The sequence below is a fragment of the Tupaia chinensis genome, unplaced genomic scaffold (assembly GCF_000334495.1).
Source record: "Tupaia chinensis unplaced genomic scaffold, TupChi_1.0 Scaffold144378_1, whole genome shotgun sequence".
NCBI lineage: Eukaryota > Metazoa > Chordata > Mammalia > Scandentia > Tupaiidae > Tupaia > Tupaia belangeri.
Genome location: NW_006204238.1, coordinates 2,534,572 through 2,545,141, shown reverse-complemented (window position 1 = coordinate 2,545,141; position 10,570 = coordinate 2,534,572). Strand labels below are relative to the sequence as shown.

Here is a 10,570-nt window from a genome sequence, read left to right as displayed (position 1 = left end):
TCCCTCTTTCCTCTCTCTGCTGCTCGATTTCCACTTATTCCCCCTCTCACATTTGTCCAGTAATTTTATTTCTTTAGCAGTTTTTTCCAGACTGAAATTATCAATCCAGAACATGGGTGGTAGTTTTGTTCTGTTTCTGTCATTTGTTTGTTTGTTTTTATTAAAAGGGAAAGCAGATTTCATTTGGTGAGACTTCTGCTGTCCTCTCAACCATAGTTCTATGTTCCAGTGTGATTTTTTTTTTCATGTGGTACTAAATTTGATAGTATATTTGTCTCACTCTTGAATTAAACTTCCAATTTAAAAAACTGACCTGCTTTTAAAGATGTTTTTATAACATCATTTAGCCAAAACAGTACAAAAGAAAGAGATACCATTTAAAATTATGTAAGTAAGCTCCATCTTAAACTATTTGGGCACATGATTCAATTGTTATTGTTTTTGTTTTTTAATTTAGGATCATTCAAATAGGAAATATGTTTGTTCTTTCTTACTGTATAGCTGTACTGATGGACAGCTTTCAAATTCCATATCATAAGCTAAGACTCATAGGGCCAGAGAGAAGTTTGAAATTAAAACGTGTGAATTACCTGCTGCAATAATTAAATAAAGCATTGCGTACATCCTACTCCATGTATTAAATAGGTGAAATCAAAGTACTAGATGTTTGTCTCATAGGTCACCTCATAACTTTCATATCCTCAACTTGAATGTTCTGTCCTTGATAAATAACACTGCTATAGTGTGAATAGTGAGTATCCAGGCAGGGTCGAGAATGAATAAAAACTTTGCTGCATCACAGCCTGCTCTCAGTGGGGTGGAGAGAAGTGACTTTGAGTCCCCAAGTGAACAATTTTTAAAATTGCGGTCGGTGTGGTGGAGTTGACACTCTCTGGCCATGTGGTTGAAAGTCAGATGGAGTCTCTGGAATGATGATGCCTAATTTTAAAAAACCATATTTTTATTTCCTTTTTCTTACCCTGTGATTTCATTGACCTAAAGTGGATTTTAGTGCTGGTCACATCGTAGAAAGGCCAAAATGGGTTACTGCATTAAGAAATTGAGATGTTAGACAGCTGGATTTTATATGATCAACTACAAAGTTTGAGTCCCAGACCCAGTAGTTTGAAAAACACACCAGACACATGTAAGTGTATGCCCAAAATCCCAAAAGGAGAATGAAAGAGACAGGATTGCAACACTCCCATTCCCCATGGGGGTGGGGGGGCGGAGGGGTGACTTCTCACTTTCTCTGTCTCCAGCGATCACACATGCCCTCTAGCAACTAAGAGAGAAAGAAGAGCAAGAAAATACAGATTCCAATGTTGTCACATTCATAATCAGACTTATCACCTGAAAACATTTTATTAACATAGTAGTTTTCACATAATATTACCATCTGCTGTCCTAATCACTTTACATCTTTTTAAAGTTTATTTCATTCATGATTCGAAGAGACGGAGAGACAGACAGACGGGCAGCACCTCCAACTGGGTCTTGATGCCATAATCCACCCCCAGCCACAGCTAGCCCTGAATCGTGGGCACACACATGCCTAGTGAGCTTAGGGAGCTCTCTAGATAGAAATCAGGAACCTTTCCTTGTAGGTCAGCCTCACAGAGCCATAATCCACCCCCAGCCACAGCTAGCCCTGAATCGTGGGCACACACATGCCTAGTGAGCTTAGGGAGTTCTCTAGAGAGAAATCAGGAACCTTTCCTTGCAGGTCAGCCTCACAGAGTGTCGTGTCTTATCGCTGCACTACTGTCAGCCTACCTTCACATGTTTTAAATAATTAGTAGCCTTCATTCCAAGTCTGTGAGGTAGAAACTGTTATCCTTGTTTAATAGATGATGAGCCCGAGGCCCAGGCAAGAGAAGTGATTTGTCTAAAATACATGCAGATAAGAAGTGCAGATCCATGATTCAGATCCATGCATCCTGACTCAGATGCCCTTGTTTTGTATCACTGGGCTACAGCACCTCTTAAATCTTCTTCCCATAGAATGGTTTTTCTAGGTTAATGGGAAGCAGTATTAAGAGACAGAGTGTGGGCTTTGAAGTAGAAGTTCCTAGGAATGGTGCTTCTCATTTCTGGGTTGAAGTTTTGTCATTTTTACCATGGGATCACGGTCAGCCCCATTTCATGTTATTGTTAAGAGGACTGACCAAGATAATACACCAGAAGCTGTCAGAGCAGGGCCTGAGAGATAACAGTGCCCCCCAAAATGTTAGTTCTTGTCATTGTAATAAACATATTAAAAGTCAATCTTAGTATGTGGCTTTTGGTAATGAAATATCTTAGATTAGAGATAATAAGCATTTGGTAAGCAGGCTTTTTTTTTCAAGTATTTTGCAATCATAATTCAGTAAGGTTAGTCTTACCATCTCCATTTCACTGAATGTAAGGAAACTCAGAGAGCAAGGAAAGATCATAGTTTTCTAAAATCAAATAAGTAAAGATTCAAACTCAGAGTATACTGGTCCCAAAGCCTCAACTCCTTCTACTATGGCTATCTTGTTATAAACTCAAGGATTTTTCAGCCCTTTCCCATTCATTGATCAAAATAAGAATCAGAGGTGGGCAAAGTAATATTAAGCTTGTGAAATTGCATCATAGACATGGTACAAATGAAATGCAGCTGTATTGGTGCAGTGACTAACCCCTCACTTAACCTCCATGCTGAGGCCTGTCAAAGCCCATAAATATATTAATAATTAATGACCTGGTGGGAGACCACCCAGTAAATCTTGGTCAGTATAGGAAACGGTAGCTGTGGCATCTCTCCTAATCAAGAGATATTGCTTCTTGAATCAGCTGGACCATTGCTCCAGGGGGCTATTAAGCTGTCTCTCTCCACAGAAGATGTACAATTCAACAGCTAACCCAACCACTTGTTGCCGCTGCTGATCCATAACATTTTTTGTAAGATAGGAACTCTGTGTTCTACTTTAAATCAAGAGTATTTCCTGTCTGTGGCCTACAACTTCAAGAGTACTAAGTTATTTATTTAGAAAGATTCCTTCAATCCACTCTATCACAAGAGTTATTGTAGTCATAAAATGTGTGATTATGCATGGACTTTTTTTTTCATTTTAAACAAGAAGTTTATTTAAACAACAAGACGTTTCTTTAAGAGTAATTTACCCCTACTTAAAGACAGATTGCCCTACAAGTAACAGCTACGTACAAAAAAGTTATAAAATTGTCTTTGGTTTTACAATGATAAATGAAAAACATTAAGATTCTCCAATCGAACAAGGTATGCAAGGATTTTTATGTTGTTTTTTTCTTTCTTTTTATTTTTGTTAAAACAGTAAGAGCAAAATAACTTACTGGAATATAAAGATAAGAGCTGAATGAGCACGCCACTGATGGAGAAAGGGGGTATTTTCACAGAACCAGTATTTTTCCCCATTTCATCTCCATTTGATGTCAATCAAAACATACCATTGGCCATTTAGTTAAAAAAAAAAAAGCAATATGCTTGTGCACATACACAGTTACTTTATGTACAATCAAGGAATGGGGAAGGGAAAATGAAAGAATAGAGAAAACTATACTGCAGTAGTCAGGATGTGGGGAAACCAAATTGTGGTTTTCTAATTGAGAATGTATTCTTGGTCTGCATGAACAGAGTTCTGGAATAAAGTAGCAGGTTCCCTTTTTAGTAGACACCTCCTGTCTGCTGTTGGAACACATCAATTGTATCTTCATCCTCCATTTCCAACTGTGCAGGTGTGTCTGTTTCATTGATCGGTTGCCCATCACATTGGTATCTGATCTGCCTCATTGACAAACCCTGTCGTTCACAACAGGCTTTCACTAGTTTACTAAGTGGCGTGTGCCTCTTCATCTTAAAATGCACCACAGAGCCATCATGCCCCACCACCTTCAAATTAACATGATCGTTGTTCTCAGTCTTCACTCCTTCCTTGGGCTTTTCGACAGCCATGGCAAGCTTGCATGGACTTCTGAACCCATTACATGGTTGAATATTAGTACTTGAAATGGCCTTTTTTCTTTTTAGTTTCTTAAAAGGTTTCAAATTGACTTCTCAGGGTCCTTTCTTTCATATCACTGTGGCCTTGAACATGATCTTAATATTGTGTTGCTGAGTCTAGGGCTTGAAATCAAGCTTGGTTCATCCTCTGTACATGTGAAACTTGGAAATTGAGTAGTTGCTTAGTGGTTGATGAATATGAAGTAAATACATAATAATATTAATCAAGAAGTCATCTCAGTGGCCAGCAGGTGGCATGATGGTTAAGGCACTGGACTTCCACATGGCTGACTGCAGTTTGAGTCTTGGACCTAGTGGCTTGCTTGCTTTCTCTCACTCTCTCTCTTACATGCACCCTATAGCAAATTATAATAGTTATAATAATAAATAAAAGTTAAATAAATATTTCTAAAAAACAAAGTCATCTCTGACCATGATTTTCACTTCATGGAAGTGAAACACTTGGCCTGACTTTTTACCAATCTTATGACATTAGGGAATTCATTGCTCTTTGGGGAGTATCATTTTATTTCTCTTTTTTGGAACATTATTTTCCATATGCATAAAATGAAATAGTGGTTTTAGGTGACTTTTGAAGTCTCCTCCAGCTTTAGAAGTCTGCGACTACGTAGAAATTATTTTATCTGACAAAGTCATGTTCTCAGAATCTTCTTTTTTTTTAATAATTTTTTGAGAGGTTTTTGCTATAGGGCATGTACGCTCGCCAGAGAGAGAAAGAGAGATAGAAAGCGAGAAATCACCCCCTGGTGGATGGCCACACCACAATCCCTTCCTCTCCATTCTCCTCTCGAGATCTTGGGCACACATGCACACACACCCAGTGTGAGCTTAAGCTACCAGGTCTGGGACTCGAACTGTGGTTGGCTACATGGGAGTTCAGCGACATAGCCATTACACTAACTGCTGGTCCCGTCAGAATCTTCTTTATGTCCAAAATAAATGTTTCTTTTCTAGCTTATCTCTGTGGTTATTCATCCTTTTGTTGCAGTTAAAAGTGAGCAGAACTGCATATCCACCTGCAGAAAAGTGAAATTGGACCTCTGTCTCTCACTGTTAATAAGAATCACCTCAAAATGCATAAAAATTTTAAACATAAAGCCTTAAATCATAAAACTACTAGTAGAAAACACAAGGAATCTCTCAAAGACATTACAGTAGGCAACAATTTCTTAAATAGGATTCCTAAAGTACAAGCAACAATGCCAAGACAAAACAAAACGACAAGTGGAATTAAATCAAACTAAAAAAACTTTTTCACAGCAAAGGAAGCAACAATTAGAATGAAAAGACAACATTCAGAATGAGAGAACATATTTTCTCATTATTCCTCAGACAAGACATTGATAACCAGAATATATAGGAACTCAAGCAGCTTATCCATTAAAAAAAAAAAGAAAAGAAAAGAAAGAAAAGAAAAGAAAAAAGAATAATCCGGTTTAAAACAAGCAAGTGAAATGACTAGACAGCTCTCTAAGGAAGACTTATGAATGTCCAAAAGGCAGATTAAAAACAAAATGTTCAGTCTCTTGTCATAAGGGATATGCAAATTAAAACCACAATGAGATACCATTTAACCCCAGTTATAATGACTAGGATCCAAAAAATAAAGAACAAGCACTGGCAAGGCTGTGGTGAAAAGAGAACCCTCTTAAACTGTTGATGGAAATGAAAATTAGTCCAACCTCTGTCAAAAACAATAACAGAGTTTCCTCAAAAACCTACAAATAGAATTACCATAGACCCAATAATCCCACTCCTTGGTATTTATCCAAAGGATAGGAAAACATCAGTAAACATCCATGTTTATTGTAGCATTATTCACAATTACTAGGACATAGAATGAACCTGTGTCCAAAAACTGATTACCGGGTTGAAAACTATGGCATATATATAGTATGAAACATTAGTCATAAGAAACAGTGAGACCCTATCATTTGATTTTACGTGTATGAATATAAAAGACTTAATATTAAGTGAAGTAAGCCAGACTTTGAAAGATACACACAGTATATCCCCACCCAATATATACCAAATGTCTGTACTCCATGGCAGAATTCGAAAGATCCAAAGATATGATAGTAGAGAAAATAAGCATAGATCCCAGAGACTATAAGGGAAAGGAGAGTGCTTAATTAAGGGTGAGTGGGAGGGGCAAAGGGGAGAGAGATTTAGCAGACAAAAGTACATAAAATTTTCTATTAAAAAACATCTGCAATTTTTCACTTTATATAAAAAATATAAATAAATAAGTGCCCACAAATCCTGACTTGGAAAAGGGAGAGCCAAATGTGGGCCATGAATTTATTCCCTTTATTCTTGAGAGTTGACCAATGGAATGGTCATTGTTGGGATTGCGGTGTGGCCATCCCCCCTGGGGGTGATTTCCCACTTTCTATCTCTGTCTCTCTGTGTCTTTCTGACGAGCATTTACCAATGGAATGTTGCTCAACTCTCAAGAATAAATTCATCAAGGAATACATAGATACTCAAAATATGCATCTAACCTATTTTCTTGACTCACTGTGAGTTTAGAAGTATAATACCTAGTAAAAATAATCAACTTCCTCAAGTGCAGTCCTCTTTGTTCCCCATTTTCCTACCATAACTTCTCTTTGAAGTATTCTATGTCTGTAATAAGTTAAATTGGCCTTTCCCTTTCCCTTTACACAATTAGATGTAGCTACTCCATTACGTACTAAAATGTTTTGTTTTCAAATTGTTTCAGATGTGCACATCTTAGTTTCTCAACCAAACTGAAGATTTGTCAGAGGCAGAAACTGTCTTTAGTTTCTTGTTTCCATGAGAAGATCTAGCACTTTTGCTTAGGGAATGCTTATAGTTCTGTTAATACGGATATTTTTTTTTTTCCTATTTGCTTCATAGACATGAGAGTAAATAGTGAAGTACAGGACCTTCCCAAATCAAGTACAGGACAGTTAATCTTCAGGCTCCAGTCTGTACAAACTACTAACAGCTCATAGGAATGTCAAAAAAGCAACCTTACCATAGAGAAAACCCAAGTAAAACTGAAAGAGGCAGTGCAGGATATGGGGGTGGAAGGGAGTTTCAAAGTGAGAAAAATCTGGATTCACATATCAGCTTTGCTACTTATTACTTTTGTGTTTAAACTAAAAATGATCTAATGTTTCTGAAGCTAGATTTTCTTATTCGTAACATGAGGACTATCATGCTATTATACAATATTTCACACAAAACTATGAAGATGAAATGAGAAAGCACATGTCAAGAACTTTGCCCTAGTAGGAGCTCAACCAGTGGTAGTTAAAAAGAACTGGTATGCATGTTAAAGTAAATGCCTTTGCTAATATACAATAAGAATTATTCAATTTAAATGTAATTATACAACTTAAATATACCTTGTATTATAAAGTGAAGGCTACATATCTGTGTAGTCATGGTTCTCACCCGGAGTAATTTTGTCCCCAGAGGACATTTGACAATGTCTAGAGACATTTCAATTGTCACAGTGGAGGGAGGGAAGTACAATTGGCATCTATTAGGTAGAGGCTAGAAATAATGATAAACATCCTAGAGTGCACAGGATCTATCCCACAACAAAGAATTATCTGGTCCAAAATGTCAGTAGTACAGAGGTTGAAAAACTGCCATGGAACCCAGGGAGTCCCTTGCCTCAGACCTAAACATGTTTTATATTTAAGACTGATCTGATGTACAGTGAAGAATGCATCTTCCATTTAGATGGGTTATGAAGGGATTTTCCTAGTCCTAAGTATCTAAGTGATTAGTGCTTCAGATTCTCATTGTGAGGCATATTTTTAGGCTAAGGCATTGCAATGTATAAGGCCATGTTCTATTCCAAAAATCTTCTGAGAGATCATTTGATGATGGCATCTGTTAATTCACAAAAAATTGTGGGTTTTTTTTTTTCCCTCTATAGTCATAGTGGTGGTTCATGGTTAAAGACTAACCACATGCTACATAGTCCTATATAAATAATTGGATTTTTTTTTAGCAACCATGTAAAACAGGTCTTTTGCCCTCATTTTAAATATGGCAAAACTGGGCTTAGAGAATTTGCATGATATTGCTAGTAAGTTAATAAGTTATATAGCACTTTCTAGAACTCCATACTACCTCTACCTAGCAAGGCTCTGAGCTTGGAATGACAAATGGGTGTATTTTAAAGAAAATAAGGTAGGAAAGTGTAGAATATTGGTGGTTTGGGGCCAAGTAGTGGTCGCCGTTTCATCCAGTGGATCCACATGGAAAGGGTTCTGGGTTCTCAGACCAGGACCTCCTGTAGTACATGGTGTATAAGCATGTATGCCCATGAACTGGGTTGGCTGAAACTGGGGGTGGATTGCCACATGCAAATGCTGTTGGAGGTGCCTTTTTCTCAGTCTGTGTGTGTGTGTGTGTGTGTGTGTGTGTGTGTGTGTGTGTGTCTCATGGAAAAAATTAACTTTCTTAAAAGAGAATGTTAGGGGCTTGTTCTGCTCAGGAAAGTTAGTTGCTTCTCCTGCTGAGGGGCCCTTGAGTCTATAAACTAGATGAAAATTCTGAGCTCTCTCAGGAGGATGGAGCAGAGAAGACGATTCATTGAAATGAGTGTTTTAGCACTGTGCCATGATGTTCAATATGCCAATTCAGCAACATTTTCTAGATATTCCTTTTAAAGCCTGAAGCAATATATTTGTGAATTCATCCTTTTTAAATAAAGAAATCCTCATAAAGTTCATGCAAAATATATATTATTAAAAAACAATGCATGAAGTAAAACATTTTTGCACCAAAATAAACTCATATTTTAATTCCATTTTTCATGAAGCTTTTGAAGTCCCCTTCTGTTTTTCCTTCCAAATAGTCTATCATGTAAATAATTACTGTGAATAGAAATATAATGTAAGCTACTTATACAATTATAAATTTTCTAGTAGCCATAGAAAAGTAAAAGAAACAGGTGAAGTTAATTTTAATAATACAGATTCTAATTTTACCCAATCCAAAATTCTATTATTTTTAACACAGAATGAATGTAATGAAAAGATTATTATTGAGGGGCCAGTAGGTGGCATGGTGGTTAAGGTGCTAGACTCCCACATGGCCAACCACAGTTTGAGTCCCATACCTGGCAGCATGAAAATCTTGCCAGACACACGTGTGTACGCATGCCCAAAATCTCAGGAAGAGAAAAGAAAAGAAATTGCAACATAGCCATCCCCCTGGGATGTGATTTCTCACTTTCCTTCTCACTGGCTCCCTCTGTCTCTCTGGTGAGCACAGGCTCCCTGTGGCAAAAATCTCTTTAAAAAATTATTAATGAGATATCGTACATTTTCTTCGTATTAAATCTTGAAAATCTAGTGCACATTTTAACATTGTAACACATTTTAATTGGGATACTAAATTTTCAACAGTTGAAGTGAAATGTATCCCTGGCAAAAGAATAAAGCTAAATTTGTAAAAAATATATTTTGCACTGCTTTCATTTTTAAATTTGAATTTAAATTTAGTACTAATTGAACAAAATTAAAAATTTAATTTCACAGGCACATTGCCACATTCCTAGAGCTCAGTAGATATGCAAAGCTTAGGGCTGCCATATTGGACAACGCAGATCAAAACTCTCATTATTCAAAATATGATCCCCTGAGTAACATCAGCAGTATCTGGGAATTTATCAAAAGTACAAAATTTCAAGCCTCACCTACTGAATATTCATTTTAACATGACTCCCTGGTGATGCCTGTATACATTGAAGTATTCCACCAAAGAGTTTCTGAAGTAGCATGTGAATGAATAACTGAGGACTAAGAAAATTTGCTGCAGGAAAGTGGTACCAGGATGGGTAATCATGATGTACTCTGTCGAAGTTTTCCACAAAGGCATCCATCACTATCCTATTTGTACTGACACAGGGCCATCCTGGGCCTGAAACTGACTCTGATCCTAAGGACCTACATCAAAGAATCTCACACTAACTCCCATGACTACCCCAATTAAAGTAGCTACACTCCTACCACCATATGTATTTGAAACTGCAACTTTAAAACCTCTGAAACACAACTGTGATCATATACTTCTTTCTGTTCCATACAAGTGGAATTTAAGGCTAGACCTTGCTGGGAGACTCCAGGAAGATTACCCATAGGAAGAGTTGGTATTGTCTCCAACACTGTCACCTCCTGAAAGATAATGCAGATCCTTTTAACATCCTCATTTTATGGGGTTGGCCCAGTTCTCCCTGGGAATTCAATGCATATGGCTTTACCTTGCTAATTTTATTTGGTTTGTTTTTCAAATGACTTAATATTTGAGGGGCCCTTTAATATATTTGCTAAAGGGATTCTTTGTACTAATCTAACATAGAAGTTCATTGTTCTATTTCAGTGGTCCTCAATCCCAACTGCACATTAGAATCACCTGAAGCATTTTGGAACCTACAAATGCCCAGGCATCACCCCAATCTAATTAAATTACACCTCTGGCAGGTATTTTGAGAAATATCCCCAGGTGATTGTAATGTGTAGCCAGAGTTGAGATCCACTGAGCCAACTAGAAAGA

At 37.2% G+C, this 10,570-nt stretch overlaps 1 protein-coding gene and 1 pseudogene across 2 annotated transcripts in view; one reads left to right on the top strand and one right to left on the bottom strand.

The window, feature by feature from the left end:
* The window catches only part of GHR (growth hormone receptor), a 275,628-nt gene that overhangs the window by 219,885 nt on the left and 45,173 nt on the right, over positions 1 to 10,570 (top strand). The window lies entirely within an intron of this gene.
* Positions 3,659 to 3,970, bottom strand: LOC102474526 (small ubiquitin-related modifier 2 pseudogene; annotated as a pseudogene).